At 41.5% G+C, this 21,080-nt stretch overlaps 1 protein-coding gene across 4 annotated transcripts in view; it reads left to right on the top strand.

Moving 5' to 3' along the window:
* Positions 1-21,080, top strand: part of LOC112644663 (spermatogenesis-associated protein 31D4) — a 220,933-nt gene that overhangs the window by 99,218 nt on the left and 100,635 nt on the right. Inside the window, exons 2-3 of one of the 4 annotated variants that reach the window (XM_049116414.1) lie at positions 2,607-2,745; positions 3,274-3,911. The exons of 2 other annotated variants lie outside the window; for them this stretch is intronic. The gene's annotated coding sequence lies outside the window, so the exon portion shown is untranslated. Of the gene's footprint in view, positions 1-2,606; positions 2,746-3,265; positions 3,912-21,080 lie in introns of those variants that run through there. One more of the 4 variants, XM_049116427.1, reaches the window with a different exon arrangement.

Genomic DNA, 21,080 nt, shown 5'->3' with positions numbered 1-21,080 from the left:
TCATCCATGATTAACACTTAAACCAGTACATATTCATTCATCTCTTAGCCCTACCAAACCCCACTAAAATGAGGACTCGTGAAAAAGGAAGTGACACCCATTAGAAAGTTAACCACAGAAAATGAGAGAAAAAATGAAGGATGGAGCAAATTAAGGATGCGAGTCCCTCAATGGTTATTGGCTTTAATGGTGTTATAAAAATGATGTCGGCTTTTACCAGGAATAATTTATATTCCGAATTAAATAAGGATATGTATCTATAAATCCATTCTATAAAACTTAATTTTCCATCTAGATATGCTGATTACTTCAGGCCCCAGCATACCTTTACCGGTTGTTAATTACCACGGGATGGTTTAACACTATTTTCCAAATCAGCATGCATGCATAAAATGACTGCAATCCAATTTGACACATTATTAGTGATGATTATTGTCATAGATAAATTAGATTGAACAGAAAATAACCTTCATCCTTAGCATGTTTTAGCTCTCAGAATTAATGTGATTTGGTGAACACATATAAATAAAAATCTGATGAGTCCCTGCTGACTACAGGGCCTGCTGGTGCTGAAGTGTATCAATTTCATGCAGATGATGAATTCCTTAAGCATTCAATGATAATCATGCTTGATTTGACAAGACTTTCTCATGCTATTTTAGGGCTTTAATTTTCTGTGAAGTTCTGTCAAGTGCTCATCAAGCACCCACTTATCTCCGTATCTTAACCTGGCAGCCAATCACAAGGTTGCCTAACAGTACAGCTACTGAGTGCCAGCCCATTAATATTCGTGTCACGTGACTGTCCAAGGAGAAAAACCAATCAATGGCTGATTAACATTCAGGTCACATGACTCCCGAGGAGAGTAAATGAGTTACACAGTAAGACATCAAACAAATTTTCATCTTGAAAGAGTGATTGCTTTTTCTGCTGCTGTGATGTTTGTCAAATTCGCTCTAGCCTTGTCCAATTAAGCTCCATGAGCTGAATTAATAATGAAGAGATGTAAGTACCGTGCCAGCATGAGAGCTGTGAGTGGTGCCACGGAATATGAACTGCTAAAAAAAAAAAAAGAAAAAGAAAAGGAAAAAATTCTTAGAATGATTGAAAAACCACATCTGGATAACTGGAAAAATTGCTTTTGCAATCTTGATGCTGTTTTGTGCTCTCCAGTGCGAAGTGTGAGCTGGAGTATGCTAGGACACGGTACTTTGTGTCATACTTCAAAGATGGATGTGATGTGATGTTGAGTTTAGAATGACTTTAAAGGCATCATACAGATACACGTTAATTGGATTATTGTTTGTGACCCTAATAATGAATTTCATTTGCACACTCAATTATGTTCTGGGGCCTTCTAGAGATATGATCTCTCAAGATTTTTAAACTGTCCACAGAAGGGAAGGAAATTACTCTGTATTCTTGTATCCTGAGTGAAAGAAATGACTAAACCAAGTACATTAGGATTTGTGAACATGCGTGTGCATGTATGCAGGTGCCGATGTGTGCTGTTCATTTCATTAACATTCACAGGTCAGTAAATTAAGTTCATTGGATTATTTGAAAATGCACAGGGGAATCTAAAGAGAATTTTCTGAAAAAGGCACATGCTCTCTTACTGGTGATAGCCAATGACAGCTCTCTTGTAGTTACAGGGAAAGTTCTATTTATTCACAAAGTCAATTGGATTTCAACACAGATGCGCTACTAAATTCCAGTGACATGTTTAGAATAGAGACCCTATGACTAATAAAGCTTTCATTTCTTCCCTGAAGGGAGTGAGACTTGACTAATGGTTTATTGGAATTATCAAAGAGTGTCAAATCCCACTTAATAAGTTCCAGCACGAAATTAGCTAAATTCCCAAAGGCCTTTCTAAAACAATATAGTCAAATAAAAGGTGTTGCGTGTGCTGGAAAGAGTGTTAAAACCAGTTACTTGGAAGTGACGAGAAATAAATCTAACTGTAGGCAGGAGGCAATGTTTATGTATACAGTTAATAACCTTCTTAATGGGACTGCTTGGCTTGGTGATTCCCGTACGGGGAAGAAAGTGAGGTGTGGAACACGGGGTAGGCGAAAGGCCATAAGTCAGTTCCCAGCACTGTTAGTCAAGAATGGAAATTGCAAGGAGTGAGGCAATGAATTTAAAAGCCCCAGCAAGCAGAGAAAGAGGAAGGAGAGCTGAGAGCTTCGAGGGGAGGAGGTGGAAAAGAAATGGTTGAGTCCAAGCTGGACCATCCTGATGCAGTGAAAACCTTTTAAGTCCAAAGACAGGGTCACCCCTGCAGTTCTCAGAGAAGGATTCCTTTCTGACAGTTCCTTACTAATGACTCAGAAAATAATGTTGTCATGAATAACTACTCAGGGTCAGTGAGGCCCAAAAGGGGGCATGTTATAGAAATGTTTTTGTGTGTGTGTGTGTGTGTGTGTGTGTGTGTGTGTTTAAAGCAAAAGCAGAGATCACAACCACAAGGCTTACATTGAATTTCAGAGTCTTGTGAAAGCACAGCTCTGAGTTAGTCTGAAAAATCTGAGGCACCCAAGGTAATGTAAGTTTAACTGATCATCTTTTCCTGAATATTTTACCCCTCACTTACTTTGCAGCAAACTGGTAGCCTGGAGCTCTGCTCACATGCATCCCACCCGCGCCGGAGCAGCTTCCTACAAGCACCCCACTTCCTGACACTTGAGAGCCACGGAATGGAAGGAGGCTCAGTTGCTTTAGAAGGCCCAGAATAAAAGGGTATTCCACTTTCTGCATAACTTTACATAATTAATAGTTTTCCATGCAAACTATTGTTTGACTTAATTGTTGTTTCAACAGCTGTTTTCATTAAATTGTAAAGCCCGCTGTATCTAATCCTTTGAGCACCACTATTGATAACAAGAACTGCTCTGAAGCTTGCTCTGGAGGAAGAGTTAGTTCCCTGCCAAGCTGGAAAACCGTCATGAAGTTACTTGAAAAATAAGGCCTACAGTGGGACTGGTTGTGTAGCTAATCCATTAGGCTTTTCAAAAGAGCCATGCTCTGTACCCTTATGGCTAAATTGACCCAACAACCAATCAATGCCTTTATTTGCTGCGTGGCTGCCCCTGAAGGGTCTTATAGCCAGGTCCAAGTCCTAATCAAAGCCTCCATCAGTACTGGGTCCCTGATGACATAAATGGCCAAACTTTCAACGCGGCTGGCTTGGGTCCAGTCACACCATTTTGAAGATACAAAGAGGCTGTGTTGCACGGTGGAATTCATTTTCTTGTTTACTTCCTCCAGAAACAAGAGCATCATCAGCACGCTCAGTGCATCGGATCAGACCGCGGAGTTGTTGACAGAAGCTTGGCGAGGCTTGCCAGCTTTCCACAAGAAACGCTGGCTTTCTTCTCATACACCCCCTACCGTTTGTGTCTCTGCCAATTGTAGCACATCAGAGCGGCCATTGAGATAATGACCGTGAAGTCTCATGATACACTTTGATGAAGTGTAACATTTTTTAAAGGATTTTTGTCTGTGCCAAAATGATCGAGGCAGCTGACTAAAACTCGCCCCATCAAAATCAAGGCTGATGAACAGCAGGCGGAGGCATGAGCCTCCCCAGAGAAGATGGGGGGATTTTGCAGCCAAAGTGTCTTTCTTTCCACGTCTATGTGCACCACAGTTTCCTTTTTTGAAAAGTCATCTTTGTTTCCGATGAATATATGTCAGTGGCTGATGCTTCAGCCTCCAACATTTCTTAATTCTTTTTTTTTTCCATCAACCCCCAGAAGATACAAGGAATGATTCCTCTCTGACAGTTCCCTATGAACGGCTTAGAAAATAACATTACTCAAAACGTGATCTTGGTTGGAAAAAGCATACTGGTTATTTCAGCCAGGAGGTTTTCAGGCAGAGGCTGACCCTGGATTAATGTTCAGGTAAGTTTGGTCTCTCTAGTCCAGCTGGAATTAAGAGTATGTACACAAAAGTGGTTCTGAGCCGATGAAGGACAGAATCAAGCCAGGAGCAAGATTGAGAGCTTCTTTGGGGAGAAACATCATGTGATTAATTTATTGCCTGGCCCGTCATGAGTACCATTTATTGAACACCTGCTGTATTCACACAGCGTCTCTGATCTTCACAACAGCTCCAATTTACTACCTCCATTTTAGGTGAGGAAGCCAAGACCCAGTGAGGAACCACGAGGCCTGGAGATGTTAAGTAACTCAGCCAAGGCCAGAGAGCTGGGAAGTGGGGAAGGCAGGGTGTGACCTGTGCGCTTGCTCACACGATGTGTTCTCTTCCCATCTGTGGTTCATTCCTTCCATTGTACGGCTGATACAGCTCTTTAAATGGTGCTCAGTGGGAGAAGAGGAAACAATTTGTGGTTGAATTGGTAAAGGCAATGAATAAAAGGGATTTACCGTTGGCCATTCTCACCTCTCAGTTTTTCAAGGAGACATTAGCTATGTGGCATCCTTTTGCACCAGTGAGCAAATGTATGCTTAGAAACAAGGTTTGGGCATGAGAGTAGCTGGAGTGAGGCTTTGGTGAAGCTCGGTCCGTCTGTAGTTTACCTTCTGATTCATGGTTAAAGCTTGCCCTCGGGAGGAAGTGTGGGCGGTAAGCCCCAGGACTTCTCAGAATGTCACAATTGAAGAGACACCTGTGTTTCTGCAAGTCGATGCAGAAACCACAATGGAAAGGGGGTTACAGTTCAGTTGCCTTTCAAGTTTTTGTTTCTGCTTTTGGAGCAAGAATCTGTGTCAGAGTGGGATGGAGGGGATAAACTGGAGGAAGAGTGACAGTGAGGAAGTCAGGGAGAAGAGAATTATGATACAAATGCTTGTGTTTGAATGTGCCAGTGACATTCCCTTGGGTTTCTTTTAAATGTCTTCATAGTGTATCCCTAAGTACAGTCAAATAAAAGGTGACAAAAGCTCAGACAACAGAACAAAGGCGCCAGGCTAATTTTGTGCACACATTGCAAGGAATAAACTACAGGGTTTCACTCCCCTGTTTCCAAAGAGAGCGTATTTCAGGAGTCAAGATGGATGCATCCTGGTTTGCACTTAGATCTTACTAATTATTTAGACTTTGAAAAGAAACAGCAACCCAAATCCAAGTGCTGCAGTGAAGCTTAGCACCAGACTTTGTACACCTGAGGCCTTGTGAAAGAGGAAGGCTAGCTGACCTCAGAGGTGTGGAGAAGGCTTCTCATGACCGGGAAGCCAGGCAGGAGTCACATGCAGCCTTCTGCACAAAGGAGGTGGACGCCGAAGCGTTGTGAGAGGTCTTTCAGCTTGCCTTCCCTACCAAAGTATGAGTATATGCATTTTACGGAGGGTGAGTATTGTATTGGGAGAGTCGATCACAAACTCCTTAGCCCATTTCAAATAGAAAGCACTCAGACTTGAAAGGAAAAGGACTCTAGTTATATTACTTTCAGGAGCCCTTGAGTGAGGGAACCACAAAAATCCATCTGATTTTAAAGAAAACGCTCACTATCTCAGCCCCTACTCTCGCCTTCCTCATTTGTAAAATGATGATTTTTTTCGATTCTCTGAACCCCTCCCAGCATTAAAAGTGGATAGTTTTAGTGTTCAGTAAGTACAGGCTAATGCCTTTCATTTCCACTAGTTCTAAGAGGATCTGATTGAATCAGTCCAAATTGACAAATAAAAAGATCTATCTGTCACTTTCCAAATATGTGCTACTCCTGAGCCTTTGCTCAGCATTTCTCAAAGTGTGGTCCCTGCACCGAGGATCTTGTCATGGCCTAAAGTGAAGATGATCAGCCTTCCCCTGTCCTAACCACTTACTGAATAGAAGGAAATTCTGGAAGTGGGCCCCAGTCATCTGCATTGAAACAAGCCCTCCTGGTGACTTTTGTGCTTGTTCAAATCCTGGGACCATTTGCTGAAGCTGTCCTGGCTGCCTGGAATGCCTTTTTTTTTTCTTTTTTTTTTTTTAGGTCTTTTTGAGACTTAGGTCAAATTTTACTCTCTGCAAGAAGCCTTGCCAGCATCCCCCAAATAAAATTAAGTTCTCTTTTCCTCCCATTTCAGAACATTTGCCTTCTACCCTGTCAAAGAACTTATTAGAACTGCCTTGCAATGCTGTATCTGTATCTTTGTCCAAGATGTCTGTGGAGCCTGACAGGGTGTGGTAGGCAGCCTCTAAAATGGCTCCCAATGATCCCCATCTGTTGATAGTCATGAGGTGTGTATTCCCCTCCTTTTGAATGTCGGTTGACTTATTTCTGTGGCAGAACTGATGGGATGCCAGTTCCAAGATAATGTACAAAGAAACTGACATCCATGTTGGTAATGTTGTCTTACTTGTCCTTCCTCTCTCCCTTTCTTCTTCTCTTCTTCCTCCTTGTCCTTCTCTCTCTCCCCCTGTCACTCCTTCCCTCTCTCCCCATTCCTCACCCACCAGCCCAGCTACCATATAAACAAGCTCAGGCTATCTTGGTAGGGAGGCCCTGGCAGATGAGAGGCCACATGGAGAAGCATGGAGATGGCCCTGAGGAAAGGCACCTGTGAGTGAGCGTATAAATGGGTCCTTCCTTGAGTTGAATCTTGAAGTGACCACAGCCCCTGCCCACACTTTGACTTGTGGCCTTTGGCAGTGGGTGAGCTAGACACTGAGTTAAGCTGCTTCTCCATTCCTGAGCCCCAGAAACTGTAAGATAATAAAAGTTTATTGTTTAAGTTGCTAAGTTTTGGAGTGATTTGTTATACAGCAGTAGAGAACAAAATACATTGGACTGGCATGTTCTTATAGTCTCCAAAGCACATAATGGGATGCTTTGCTCATAATTGTTTATTATATGATTGTTGGAATCTGAGGAATGTTGCCTTGAGAAATTTTCAAGAGTGGCTAGTTTCTAGGTTTAGAAGGGATGTATTCACTGTCAGTCCCAGGCAACATATGTTGAATAAGTTATAGGAAAGGAACAAAAATAGTGACGGTTAGGGGAACCTAGAATGAAAAGAAGAAGGGGAAAACGTGGGATAAGTTTGAGAGAAATTCAAGTAAGCTTCTGGACTGAGTTTTCCTGCAGTTGTTCTCAAACTTGAGGAAACAAGATGTTTTAAAAACCATTTGAAGAATATTGAGGCCCAACGACCCAAATAAATATCCATAATATGATAGAGAAATCCCAAAAGTGCCAAAACGTCAGCCAGAGGCCACCATTTGAAAACCAAGTGCAACAATGAAGAGTCTGAGTTTGGATCTAGCCAAGACAAGTATCCAGATGGCTCTGCCTCACATCTCTTCTTTTTTTCCCATGATGTACCTTTGTCTCAACGCCCTGACATTCCTATGTTCTCATCATCAGCTCCCAACTTTGCCTTGACTAATCTTCTGAAAGGAAGAACACCAAATCACATGGGACTTGGGAGTAGCTGGAACTCAGTCTTCCTTCTAGTGTACACAGTCTATCTCCTGCTGGCTCATGCACCTCTGGTTTTTCCCCTTATCTGCAGGAGGGTGTTAGTTCCTAAGACAAAAGAGAGGTTGTTGAAGACTGGCCAGCAGCCCCCACATGCTCACAGGACCAGAAGCTTGTCCACAGCATGATGACATGCTGTTCATTCTACCCTTCAAGTAGAAATGCTCCTTGGGTGCTTCTGAATGCTACTGTTGGCTCCTTCCACCCCTGCATGCATGCGCACATGCACACACATGCACGTGTGCACACATACATACATACCCAAGCTCACAGGAGTGTAAAGCATTCCTCTGAAAACTTGAATCACAGAAAGAGTGCAGCCAGCTGGAACCAGCGGTGGAACATCCTTCTCCTGGTACTTCAGGACATAATGGAGACTGACCTCAGAGATTGCTGACTGGGTGAAGCATGAAGACTTTAATTTCAAATGAGCTTGTCTGCACTTTGCTTGAGAAAACTCTTGGCTTGGATGACACCTAATATAATATGGTTTATTTGGTGTAAGTGCAAGTATTTTTCTTTTCATTTTAATTTTCTCATTTCCTGAACACAGGGCTTTCTTTCTGAGGATTGTTTCATCCCACTCTTGTTGTCATGTTTGGCTGCATTTTGAAGAGTAAAAAATTGTTTAAGAGAAAGGCTCAATTAAGTTTTATATATTAGCTTGGCGACTGCCTGTGTTACTTAACCAAAGAAAAAGCCAAGTAAAACTATATAATTCTGTGATTCAAGGCACAGCACTTTGGAATAAGTGTCGGACAAAATTGTTTCTCTTACCATCTGAGAGGTGGCCTCAGCCAGCTTTTTGGAGTTTGGAGAGATTTTGAAGTTGTTGCTTTACAGAAACTGTGATCTTATTGGGGAGATCCTCTGGGCTCTCTGGGCTGCAGTTTCTCACTTGTTCCTTTCTCCACATGCCTGCTTCACCCTTCCCAGCAAACTCTCCTTCTGAGGGCATTGGGAAGAAATGGCCATCTCCCCTCACTCCTTGGGCTCTCCCCACTGAGAAGGAAAATGTGAGATGAGAGCCCCACATGGCTCAGTGTGGTGAGTTGGTGGGTAACATTGCTCACCTGAGACCAGTTTCTCCCGAATTCTCACTGGAATCCGAGTCATGCTATGTCCCAATGGAAGTTAGATTAGATAACTAATTCTCTACAAATATCTCTTTCCCCTGTGGATTTACCTGAATCTACATTTTGAAGGAAGACATAAAACCATATTGGCCTCTGGTCCAAGAAGTTATTTCTAATACATTTATTAGGTATTAATAGTTCTAGTAGTAAAAATAATACCTTGATCCCTCTTCCACTCTTTCATCGGTGTCTCAACTGGTTCAGTGACCAAAGGACTACAACTAACACTGTCTTTGGCCACTCCAGCTCTGAGGGTTCATTCTAGCTCCTCAGCCTGCTTGTCCTAACCCTGTCCAAGTTTGGTTCATTTGGTCTCCGAAATACTGAGGTGGGTTCTGTTCTTCCTCATCTGAAACTTATTCTTGCTGAGGAAGATGCTGGGCGTAGTAGGCAGGGCCAAATAATGCTGGTGCATGGCAATGACATTTGAAGAGCCAGTGCTGCCCAGCCCCTGGCTCCTCCCTCTGTTTATCCTTTTGTCAACTTGGAAGACATTTTCCAGGGTAGAAAAGCCACACATTGCTGGTATAATTTATAGACTACTGTTAAGCAGATGGTATAAGTGGTTTATTTTTAAGGAGGTTATTACTGGTCACAAAACTTCAAGTCAGCTATTTGCAAGGAACCCTTATGAAGGAAGCCCCTGTTTGTGGCATCCACCCTCAAGAGCATCTGACAGAGGGCTTACTGTACTTTTGTGCCCAACCACACTTAATCCATTTATAAGACCCCTTTGTATGAGATGCCTTACCAGAGGAAATTAATGTAGGATATTGCAAACAGCTCTTAAGAATGTCTTTTCTATAGAAGAACTGTGTAGTTCTGAGAGCAAAGTGGGCTCCCTCCCTACATTGTTATGACTTGACATCTCCAGCATCGAATGTTTCTAGCCAGTTATAATAAGAAAAGCCTAGATTTTTCACTGTTGTGGAAACCACAGTAGAAGAAAGCTATTCTAATATCTATTCACTTACTCTCCTCCTGGAAATATAAATGTATTTATGAAATGGGTCCAAGTTTGGGGAAGAGAAGTGGCAGTGCTTAAAAATCATGCAATGAAAAATTGCAAGTTCAAGATGACAATGGCCAGTCATGTGGACAACAGAAGATAAACGTGCCTTACAGGGATGAAGACATTTTCTCACCCAGTAGTAAATTTTAGATTTTGGATTTCTGGGAATGAAAACAAATTTTTAAAGTTAAAAACTGACAGCAGATGCCAACTTTGAGGGGTTTTGTTTCATAAGTAGGGCATCATAAAGAAAGCAACTACCATCTTCAATTTCATCATCCTATAAAATAAAAGACTGATGGTGTGATATAAAAAAGAACTAAGACGGGCAGCCCTGGTGGCACAGTGGTTTGGCACCACCTTCGGCCCGGGATGTGATCCTGGAGATCCAGGATCGAGTCCCGCATCGGGCTCCCTGCATGGAGCCTGCTTCTCCCTCTGCCTGTGTCTCTGCCTCTCTCTCTCTCTTTCTCTGAATAAATAAATAAATAATCTTAAAAAAAAAAAAAGAAGTGAGACATAATCTCATAAAGAACTATTCTTTAATAAGCCTGTCTGTATGTAAAATGTCATTACAGGGGGCTTTGTTTTTTCATTCCACAACAGACCATGAACTTGTCTTTACTGGCTGGCCCCACTTCAAAACCTGGTGCAGGGAGCCACTGCTCCAGGCGTTACCGTGTGTCATTGTGGAGTCAGATGACCTGTGGTCATGTCTGTGCCTTGTCACGACTGGGTGTGTGGTCTTGGGCAGGGTATTTCTCAAGTTTCGTCTCTGCTTGTATATAATATGGATAGGAGTGATCACACTCTTAATAAGACAGGAGGATTTCATGAGACAAGGAATAGGGACCAGTGCATTATGAGTGTACAGAACTTGGTGGGACTGACATACCCCTCTGGACCATTCCAAGGACAGACTTGAGGCAGAAGCGTCCACAGGAGTTGACATTAGAGGAGCACTTTTTTTGTTTTGTTTCTTTGCTAAAATCACCTGGATTTCATCATTTACATTTATAAGCAAAACATGTAGCAGATAACATAAATTTGGAAGAAAAGAAACAGTATCTAATGCAAATGCCAGTATAGAAAATGGAGTTCATAGTGTCAAAGCTTATTACTTTTCAAGAAGAGACACATAAGATCTGGGTAATAGACACAAACTGGTCTCGGAGAGCTGTTTCTGTGGTCAGCTAGAGCGAGCCCAGTGCCCCTTAATCCTTAGGTACAAGAGTGCTCCTTCCACCATTTATTTTCTTGTTCTGATTTTGTCATCCTTAGTCAACTTCTGACTAATAATTTGCCTTACCAGATACTTCTGCTTGGAGCCTCATTCCCCCTGGCCTCCATCCTTTCTACCTACCTGACAAACTTCCTAATCATCCTTCAAGATGGCCTCTTTTAAAAAAGATTTCTTTGTCTGCCATTTTCCCAATTCCTTTTCATTGATTTTTTTTTCCTTAATCTTTTTCCATGAAATTGTGAGATCTTGAAAAGCTGATTTGGCATTATATTACTGGGAGGAGTTAACTTCTTTCCTAGGTGCAAAGTAAGGACTTAACAGATGCCTGTGGGCTGGATATTGTCATAATTACATTGAATGAATGAAGAGCAGTTTGTAGGTGAACAAGTGTTAGTCTGCATTTTGTAGCCAAGTAATGTGGAAGAGCCATTTCTGGGGGGAAATGTTCATGTATTTTTAAACTGTTGTGAAAAGAGTACTTTCTTACAGGGAGGAAGTTACTGAACACCAATCAGGCAATCATACCAACAGCAAATGCCATTTATTGAGTGTGCACTATGTGTTGATGCTCTTTCAAAGTAGCTTACCTGCATTATCTTCTTAAATGCTGTAGTCATCCCATTAGGTTGTTATCATCCCTGCTTTACAGGTGATAAACTGAGGTTTAGAAGGGTTATAAAATCCCGTAGGTCACGTGGGTGCTGGGTAGTGGAGCTGGGACTCGGACCCAGGTCTGATTCCAAAGCTTAGGTGCACGTTCATGCCACCACAATGCCAAGTTAACATCCACCACCCTGTATGGTGCTCTCAGAGCAGCAGAGAGCAACACCACAGAGTTTGAAGTCTCTGAGACATGTTTTTGCACAAGCATACGCTTCACAGGAATGTGTCTTTAGAAATACATGGAACTGTTATAGCTGGAGAGATTCTGAAAGTTTGCTGATGGATGAGATTATGTATTTGGGTACTTGGGAAGACTTTTATGGGGATGAAATTAATTTTTCAGCAGGCAAAAAGAAAAAAAACCTTACAGGTATAAATGTGTGGCATAGAAGGAGAAATTGTAGACTCAGCCTAAAACAACTCCAATTAATTTGTATGTGAAGAGCTCAAACCCTCTATGAATCTTACCTTGTGGCAAAGAACTATGCCCAATTGCAAAAATGCTAAGTTGCCAGCATTCTCCCCTAAAAGAAATGCAGAAAATGGGCTCAGTTCCAGTCTGTTCATTAAAGATCTAGTTTTTTTTTTCTTTTTTCCCCCACAAACTTAATAAACAAACAAGAAGATTAATGTATTTTTCTCAGCAAGAATTTCTTCACTGAAGGACTATTGACTAGCTTTGAAAAATCTGTATTTATTAATGAAAACACATTGTTAATTACACCACTGATTGTAATCTTCTATTAATTCCGAAGTCTAAGAGGTGCCTGTTAACTGGAAACAACACAATTTAGGAAATAAACCACAACAAAATCCTGGAAGAATAAAAGTACTTTGCCACAAATGCTTTTTGACCTCTTATCATCCCTTTAATGTTCTCTAACTTTCTTGAAGACTGAGTTTGTGTTGACTATTACTTTCATATTATCCACAGTTTCCTGCGGTGGTTGAACTGGATTGAATTCTCATCTTCTTGGAATTGATCCGAATATCAGTTTCCTTTGAAGTCAGTTTTAACTTTGCTTCTGAAGTAGCAGAGGAAGATCAGGATTATTTCCCCAATTTTCTTGACCATAGCTGTTCCTGGCATATTTTAACATGCAACACCTGCCTTTTTGGTTTTAAAGCCATTCCAATGAGCTGAGAGTCTGACTGTCTTGAACAGAGAAAGATAAATACTGAGTATATGATCTTACTTATATGTGGAATCTAAAAAAGATGAGCTTGTGAAAATAGGGTAGAATAGTGGTTACTGGGGACTTGGAGGATGTGGGTATTGTGGGTATTGTGGAGATGTTATCTAAAGTTACAAAAAATAAATAAAGTTACAAACCTGCAACTAGTAGGGAAATGTGTTCTGGAGGTCTAATGCACAGCATGGTGATTATACAAGACTGCGTTATAAACTTCAAAGTTGCTAAGAGACTGGATCTTAATTGTTCCTTGTACAAAAAAGGAATAATTATGTGATATGATAGAAGTGTTAGCTAATGCTACAATGGTAATTATATTGCAATATATAAATGTATCATATCAACACATCATACATCATAAACATACATGATGTTATATGTCAATTATATCTCAATTAAAAAAATTAAAAAATTCTGAGAAAGAGTGGCTTGAGGGGTGTCTAGGTAGCTTAGTCGGTTAAGTGTCTGCCTCTTGATCTCAGTTCAGGTCTTGATCTCAGGGTTGTGAGTTCAGGCCCCACGTTGGGCTCCACACTGGGCATGGAGTCTACTTAAAAAAAAAAAAAAGCGTCTGGCTTGATATCTGTATGTGGCATGGCAAAATGTAATTTTAACCTTTAAAGACAAAAGAATACCCTTTATCCTCTACTGTCCTGATTTCTTTAGGGGATAAAGATTAATTAATTGCAAGGGGAAGAAGTGTGCTGCCTGTAATTATGTGGTATGTGTAAGAAAAGACTAGGTCAAGTACATGAACACAGATTCTTTTATAAAACAAGACCTGACTTGGGTGAATAAAAGCAACACTGGGAATCAGACCACAGAAAGAAACCAACCTAGATGTCTCTACGTTTTGTTATGAAAGTAACAATAGCATGAAATCACTTTTTTAAAAATTCAGAGACAACCTACACTTATTCTCAGTTAGAACTCATTATTGGTCCCTGGTTGAACTTTAGAAAGATTTAAGCTGAAGGAAACCAAGTGTTCAGAATGCGCCAGCAAAATTCTCCTTAATTTAATGATTGGGAAAGAATGGGATCAGAAGGTTAGATGTAGCATCGAGTCCTTTAAAAAAAAAAAAATCTTAAAAGGCCACACACCATCACATCGACCGGGAGTAGGTATAACACTGACTTCTTTCAACAGAATTGGGTAAATATTTGACCTCCAATGTCATTACAGTTAATGTATATTCTGGACCTCAGAGGACATTGAGACGGAAGCTGTGCTATCCGATTGGCTCCCTCCTAGCCTTTGCTTGCTTGGAAAGACTGATAATATACTTTGTCCTTAACTTGGTGCAGTTCAATTCCTTGCCGTTCACTAGCTAAAATAATAATGATCTCATCCATTGACGATTTAAGTTCATGTGATTTGCAAATAATAATAATAATAATAATAATAATAATAATAACTTCTGGGTTAATTATTAACTCTCAGAAAATATTCAGGGCTAGTGCCATCCCTTTAGCTATTCCTGAGAAGAGGAGATTGAGATGTGGCTGGTGCATACACGAGAATGTCCCATAAAATAAAAGTTGATTACAATTACATTAATATTCCTAGGACTTGTCTCTCTTGTAATTCCCTATAAGGATGCAACAGACTCCCCTGTGTTAAATTACTCATTCTGATAACTATGTGAGAAGAAGATGCACAGATGGTATGTCTGAGAATGGCATCAAAGCATTTAAAATGCTCATTGGCAACATATCGCATATTTACATGTGAGTGGAAAGTCATCTTTTGGCTACATTAATGCTGCAAAAATAAACACACTTTGGTCTCTGATGCAAAGTTTAAAGTTCTCATGGCAATATTTGTTTCTTCACTTTGCTTCCCAGGTACAATAAAAAAGTCAACATTTATCAGTCCACTGCATGTATTAAACACTCACTGTGTGTTCAGCTTCAGGTGCTATGGAGCCTTAGAGAGAAAGACATTCAAGGACTTTATAGTTTAATGGGGGAGAAGGAGAAAACACAAATGTGTACATGTAAGCAAGCAGGGCTGGAGGTGTATAAACATACACACAGTCCTGACCATCTGTGCAGAGATAGAGGCAGAAATTGACTGCAAGCATAAAGGTGGGTGGAAGGAGGCAAGCGCCTGGAATGAGGTGAGCACCTTGTTTTGTTGAGGCTGTGTTGGGCTTTGAACAGAATTTGCTTTCCATCTCTCAAAAAATCGAGGAGTAATATACATGAATAGAATATTTCATTCCATTTGTGGGGTAACTGGTCGGGTCTGTGGGATTTGAGGGGAGTGTATTTGGAGTGCAGGCAAATGCCCGTGGCAGTGGTTCTCAAAGTGGGCTCCAGACCATCGGCATCAGCATCCCTGGGGTGCTTGTGAGAAACCCAAATTATAAGGCTCCACCCCAGACCTACTGAGTGGCAACTGGCAGTGGGGCCCGGTACCCCGTGTTTTCATAAGGCCTCCAGGGCACTCGGATGCTCACTGGAGCCCAAGAGCCACTGCTCTGTGCGGTGGCTGAGTCTGAGTTCTGAGCAAGGGTAGTATGCTGTTGACATGGCAGGTGCAGAAGCCAGCCAATGTCCACACGAGGCATTCTAGACGACAGAGCAGCTGGTGAGGAGGGGGTGGTTAGTGAAGGCCTCAAGGCTCCCCCCAGAAACTTTAGGAGGCAACTTTGAGCCCTCTGACATATATCTCAGAGCTCCATTCTGAGTTAATGTCTTCAGAGAATTCTAACTTTTGCATTTCCTGACTTTTATGAGCATGTTGAGTGTTGTAATTCCATGAGGCTTTTAGATGTAATTTCCTTTGCTTTTAAGGAAAAGATGAGATGGTGGGGAGGGGGATTTTTAGGAGAGGAGTGGTGGCTGGTAGTGAGATGGTAAAAACAGGGAAACCATTTTCAAAAGAAATAAAAAAGTTATTCTTTCAAGACATTGCTACAAAGCCTGTATATATATATATACTGAAACAATAGAATAACAATAAGAAAAGCTAACATTTATATAGCTTTGAGGATGTGCCAGGCATGTTCTAAAGTGCTTACATATATTAATTCATTAATCTTCACAGCAGCTTCTGAGGTAGGGTCTATTTTTATTCCCTGGTGATAAATGGGGTAACTATCGCACAGAGAGGGTAAGAAACTTGCTCAGGGTCACACAGCTAGAGCTGGAACTAGGACTCAGGCTTTCATGCTGTATTTTGAACCCTTACACTATTTTATACTGTAAGAACTTAAACACTGGATGACAAGTGTTCTCTATTTTAAAAGAGTGACTCGTTCTGAATTGTTTGGCATTTGAGAATTAGGCTTCAGGGCCTGATGATTTTCTTATTTAATTTTCTGGTTGGCCAGCCAAGTATTTCCCAAGTCTACCCGGTTCTCACAGAAGGTAGCCGAAGCTAACTTCTGGGTAGAGTAAATCAGTTACAAAATAAAGGTTAGGCTCAGTGCCCAGAGCAAAGCTTGAAAAGACACTGGAATCATCTCCCTTCAGCCCAGAACCATTTAGCTTGGCTTCAGCAACCCCTGAGGGCTTAGGGAGCTCCTAGAAGCCTGGGTCTGCTCCTGAGTGCAGGAAGAGGGGCTTCCATGGGGTGGAGGGAATTAGAGGAAGGTGAAAGGAAGGCCTTGGCCAGTTTGTTGATAGGATCTTGTCCTCTATGGGTCATTCTTTGAACAGCAGTGGTCACCATTTTTTGGTGAAGAGCATGGGCTTTGGAGTCAGATGACCACCTGGGTTTGAGGCCTGACTCCTTCACTTACAAAATGCAGATCATATTTGTGATTATCTTCATGTTGTTGAAATGATTAAATAAAGGCTACACTTAAAGCTCTTTACACAATACCTGGCACAGAGCAAGCACTCAAGTGCTAATTCTTCTTTCTTCTTGTTTACTCATCTCCTGCTACATGCCTGGCACTGTTCTATAAGCTTTTGAGAGCACTAATGACCAGGTAACACTACTGCTTGCGACAACACTATGACCTAGATATCTACCATTTTGCAGGTGAGGAAACTGAGTGTGAATGGGGTCATTTTCCCAAAGTGATATAAGCAGGGAGGGGTGCAGTGAGGCTTTCTCCATGTAGAGACTGCGTCCCCATTGGGTGGCTCTGCCGTTGCCTGTTCCACAGATAGACATGGCCCTACAGGCACTTGCACTAGATTGAAATAGTTGGCTGCAGGGTCCTGGAGAAACCACCACTGAATTATAGCCTTGTTCACACTTTTAAAAAGGCTGGATTTGAAGCAGCTTTTAATCACTTTACTCATAAACTTCTACCGCTCTGGGGGAGTCTTCCCCATAGATTGTCTTATGGATACATCAGCAATCGTATGACACAGTGCCTTAAAGACACAAACAAGAAATGTTTGCTGGGACCTGTGAGTTGCTTGTCATTTTCTGTCCATGCGAGTGATTGATAAATGGTCTGAGTCACATATGAGTTGCTTTCTGAGGGTATGAAAGTAGACAGTCACGTTCCCTGACACTTGTCATACCTTCTGTCACACTGTCACTATCACACTGACATCATAAACTTGGAGCTCTCTGCTCGGTGTTTACATATGAAGGACCAGCTAGTCCAAAGTGGGAGAAAGGGACTGTATGTCAGGGTCCCCTCTGACCTCTGACCTCTGCTCAGGCCTGGGTTCCTATCCGTGTCATTGCCAGGCACACCACTAAACCTCATGTTGCTACAAATCTAATTTGCTATTCTATGTTCCTCAAGCAGGAGGTTTGGATTTCTTTAGTAGATTGATTTCTTCTCCTGGTGCCTTACTGCATCCACGTCAGACAAGGCAGGCCAGGGACCCCAAAGTAGGTATCTTTGATGTGTTGTGAGAGACTGAAATTCAGGAGTGTATTAATGGGCCATTAGCTCATATATGTGCATGTCTTAATGCTATTTACACAGTAAATCTTTTGACCTTATAAGATTTACTTTAAAGTATACTGTATGCCAAGAAAATAAAGAAGCAAGAAACAAAGTTTACAGTATCAATAACTACATAAACCTAAAAATAGAGACTGTACTTGACTTTTAGGTAACAGGTTGAAACATCTATGGTGGCCAATATTTGATATTTTTGACCTATAGAAAACAGAATTATCTTGGGGGACAATGGAGTTAAAATGAGGCAAGAAAGGAAAAGATTCTAAACTAGCAAAATGGAAGCCCTGTCCCACTTCCCATGTGTTATCAAGACAAGTGATAAACTGAGGGATTTTAGCTAGAAAATTTAGCAATATCTTTATTGGGGAGGGGTGGGAGATCTTTATAATTCAGGAAAGATAAGTTTGATAAGACAAAATATTAGAGGAAAAATATTATCAGGGGCACTGACTTAATCCATTTGAATGATTCTTGGTTTTCTTATCTGTAGAATGGGAGCACAGTGCTGGATAATTCAATGTGAAGAGTCTGAAACCTAATAGACACTTGAAATAGGCATGGGATTTGGAAACCAACCCTGTGAGTCAGGAACCTCCACAGTCAATAGAAAATCCTTTTTGAAGATGTATGGATTAGGCCAATCGATTTGGAATTGGTATCTTTATATATGTTTCCAGGGCCTGTTTATTTTTTTTTTATTTTTTTTTTCCAGGGCCTGTTTAAAAGCTTGACATTAAACAGAAGCATTCCTGAGTTGCTGTATTCCAGAGGATTTTAGATACACAGATTTCATGGCCATCATCCAAAAAAAAAAAAAAAAAAAAATCCATTTGTAGCTTTGACCACAAATAGAAGGTGATTCTTGTTATCATCAGAACATCCAAAAACATTTTCCCACATCTCAGAGTGACAAAGGGCATAGAACACACTCTTACCCCCTTCAGAGAATTCCAAGGAGCTATGGGGCTGTGGGCAGAGAGGGAGCCTTTTCTGGGCAGTTAACAAGCCAGTCAGGTGAGAGCATTTCACAGATGCATAGGAGAAGAGCAAAGTCTCCTTGGCAATATCATGATAACGTCTATATTTTTGAGGATGTCCATTGACAAGGACTAAAGTGAATTCTTCCAATGAGAGTGTGATCCCTATTCAAGGAAGAGGCACAATGCTAGTAGATAACATTTTCCAAATACCAAGAACATGCCAGGTACTCTTTCAGATATTTAAAAGCATTCATTCTCTTAATCCTGATAACTCTGTGAGTTCAATATGGCTTATACAGTTGATAACAGTGAGGCCCAGCTGGGGAAGTTGGTGGTCCACACAGAAATGGATTAGGAAAGCTAGATAACCCTGGGTTCAGTTAAGAGAAACTGAACAAAGAACAGAATCTTTAAGTTAGGAATAGTGAGAGGAAATTCAAGTTTCTATCCTAGTCTCACTGTGAATCTTTTTTGGAGGGGGCAGAGGGAGAGGGGGACAGAGTCTCAGACAGGCTCCCAGCTACACTTGGAGCCCCACATGGGGCTCAATCTCATGATCCTGAGATCATAACAAGAGCCGAAATTAAGAGTCAATTGCTTAATGGACTGAGCCAGGTGCCCTGCACTATGATTTGTTTAGCAGAACAATGACACTAGGGGACCCCTGGGTGGCTCAGCAGTTTAGTGCCTGCCTTTGGCTCAGGGCTTGATCCCAGAGTCCTGGGATTGAGTCCCACATCGGACTCCCTGGGTGGAGCCTGCTTTTCCCTCTGCCTGTGTCTCTGCCTCTCTGTGTCTCTCATGAATAAATAAATAAAATCTTAAAAAAGAAAAAAAAGAACAATGATACTATATGTCATTTAATTATATTACACACACATTCACACACGTTCTCACTCTCAGCTACTCTGTTTGTTGTCTTCATAAACCCTAAGCATCTTTCCCGGGGCTGTTAGCTGCCAGGTAGCTGGATGAGTGGGGCAGCTACCTGGCAAGTGAAGAGTGAAAGTGCAGTGTAAGGGCAGGGTTTGGTGTTGTCTAGACCTGGGTTCAAATCCCAACTCCGCCACTCATCGGCTGTGTGACTCCTAATCAGCTGTGTGGCCCAAGTCAACTGCCTGACTTCACCTGTAAGGAAAATAGGTTTAATAATACCTGCTTCAAACAGCTTCAGGGAGGTTTAAATGAGATCATAGGTATTAAGTAGTTAGCGTAGTCCCTAGCACATAGCATATGCTTAGGAAACAGTGACAATAGTAGCTCTTTCAAATCTCCTAATGAGGGAGGCCTTTTACAATTCTCACATTTCTAGGTTTGACTGGGGTGTGACACTCCATAAACTTGCGCCTCAAGGTATTGCACTGGACCCAATAGATGAAATATATTTAAAGTAGTGAACTTGTTCATTATCTTGCCAATTTTATGGGCCAATGAATCAGGAGCTACACTGATTGTGGAAATACAGTGATAAAGGCAGTGCTACCAAGCTCAGAGTTTTGGTAGGGCCAGTCTTCCCAGAGATGCCTCCACTGGGTTTCTTTTTCCCCATTTGCTTTTCTACTTCTGTGCATGAAGCCAGAGCTATGTGTATTTTTGTTCCCAGTGTTCTCATATGTTGATTTTTTTCACCTACTAAAATGTAGTGAGCTTAAGAAAAGTTCAATTAAAATGAAACATAAATATTTTCTTTCTTACTGTGTCATTAAAAACTCTCTCCCCCACTCCCTGTAGTTACTTGGCACCTGCCCAAAGGAAACATTTTTCCCTCTTGGCCCCCAGTGTTTAAAGCTTAGAGGAAACAGATCTGCTTAGTCTGTCTCGACAGGATCCTTACATGGGGAGAGGAACAGAGGTTTCCAAGGACTGGAAAACAGAGTACAAAGTAGGAAAGCAAGCGAAGAGGAAAAAGATGGCAAACACAAGCAAAAAGAGGGAGCATAGGAAACATCCATTCTAGGCTTTTCTATGAAATTGGTTTCCAGAAGATGGCATCTTATCTCAGGTTTTCTGCATCAGAGGGATAAAGCTCACTGTTAGGTGATGACCTTCCTTCTTCCAGAAGACAGTCCAAGACAGCATTATTCCTGGTTATTTCTGATGAGTTCTACTGTTATCCAACGTAGCTAGTATTTCAGGTTCATGCTATCAGGTGATAAATCCTCTTCACCAGCCATGGTGGCGCTAATGTTTATTGAGCAGTTACTATGTGCTATGAAGTTAACAAGGATTAGTTTCTTTAATCCTCAAAGAAAATCTTATGAGCTAGATATGATTATAACCCCAATGTTAAAGATGAGAAGTCTGAGGTTTCGGGAGGGTGGTGGAGGCTGGATTCACATCCCTGTTATTGGACCCCTGAACCCTGTGCCCTGTTTCATATTCTGTAGCACACTCTATGTTCTCAGACACAGCTCCAAAGCTCTTCCCACTAGCATTCTTCTCTTTTCTCTTCCTCCCTAATCTTCTGCCTTTCCCTCTTTCCATGAAACCTCCCTGCCCACCCCCCACCCCCCCACGTTAGGTTCTCTTTTGT

Source organism: Canis lupus, chromosome 1, assembly GCF_003254725.2.
Source record: "Canis lupus dingo isolate Sandy chromosome 1, ASM325472v2, whole genome shotgun sequence".
Taxonomy (NCBI): Eukaryota; Metazoa; Chordata; class Mammalia; order Carnivora; family Canidae; genus Canis; species Canis lupus.
Note: the sequence above shows the minus strand (reverse complement) of the source record. Positions and strands in the feature narration are given on the sequence as shown.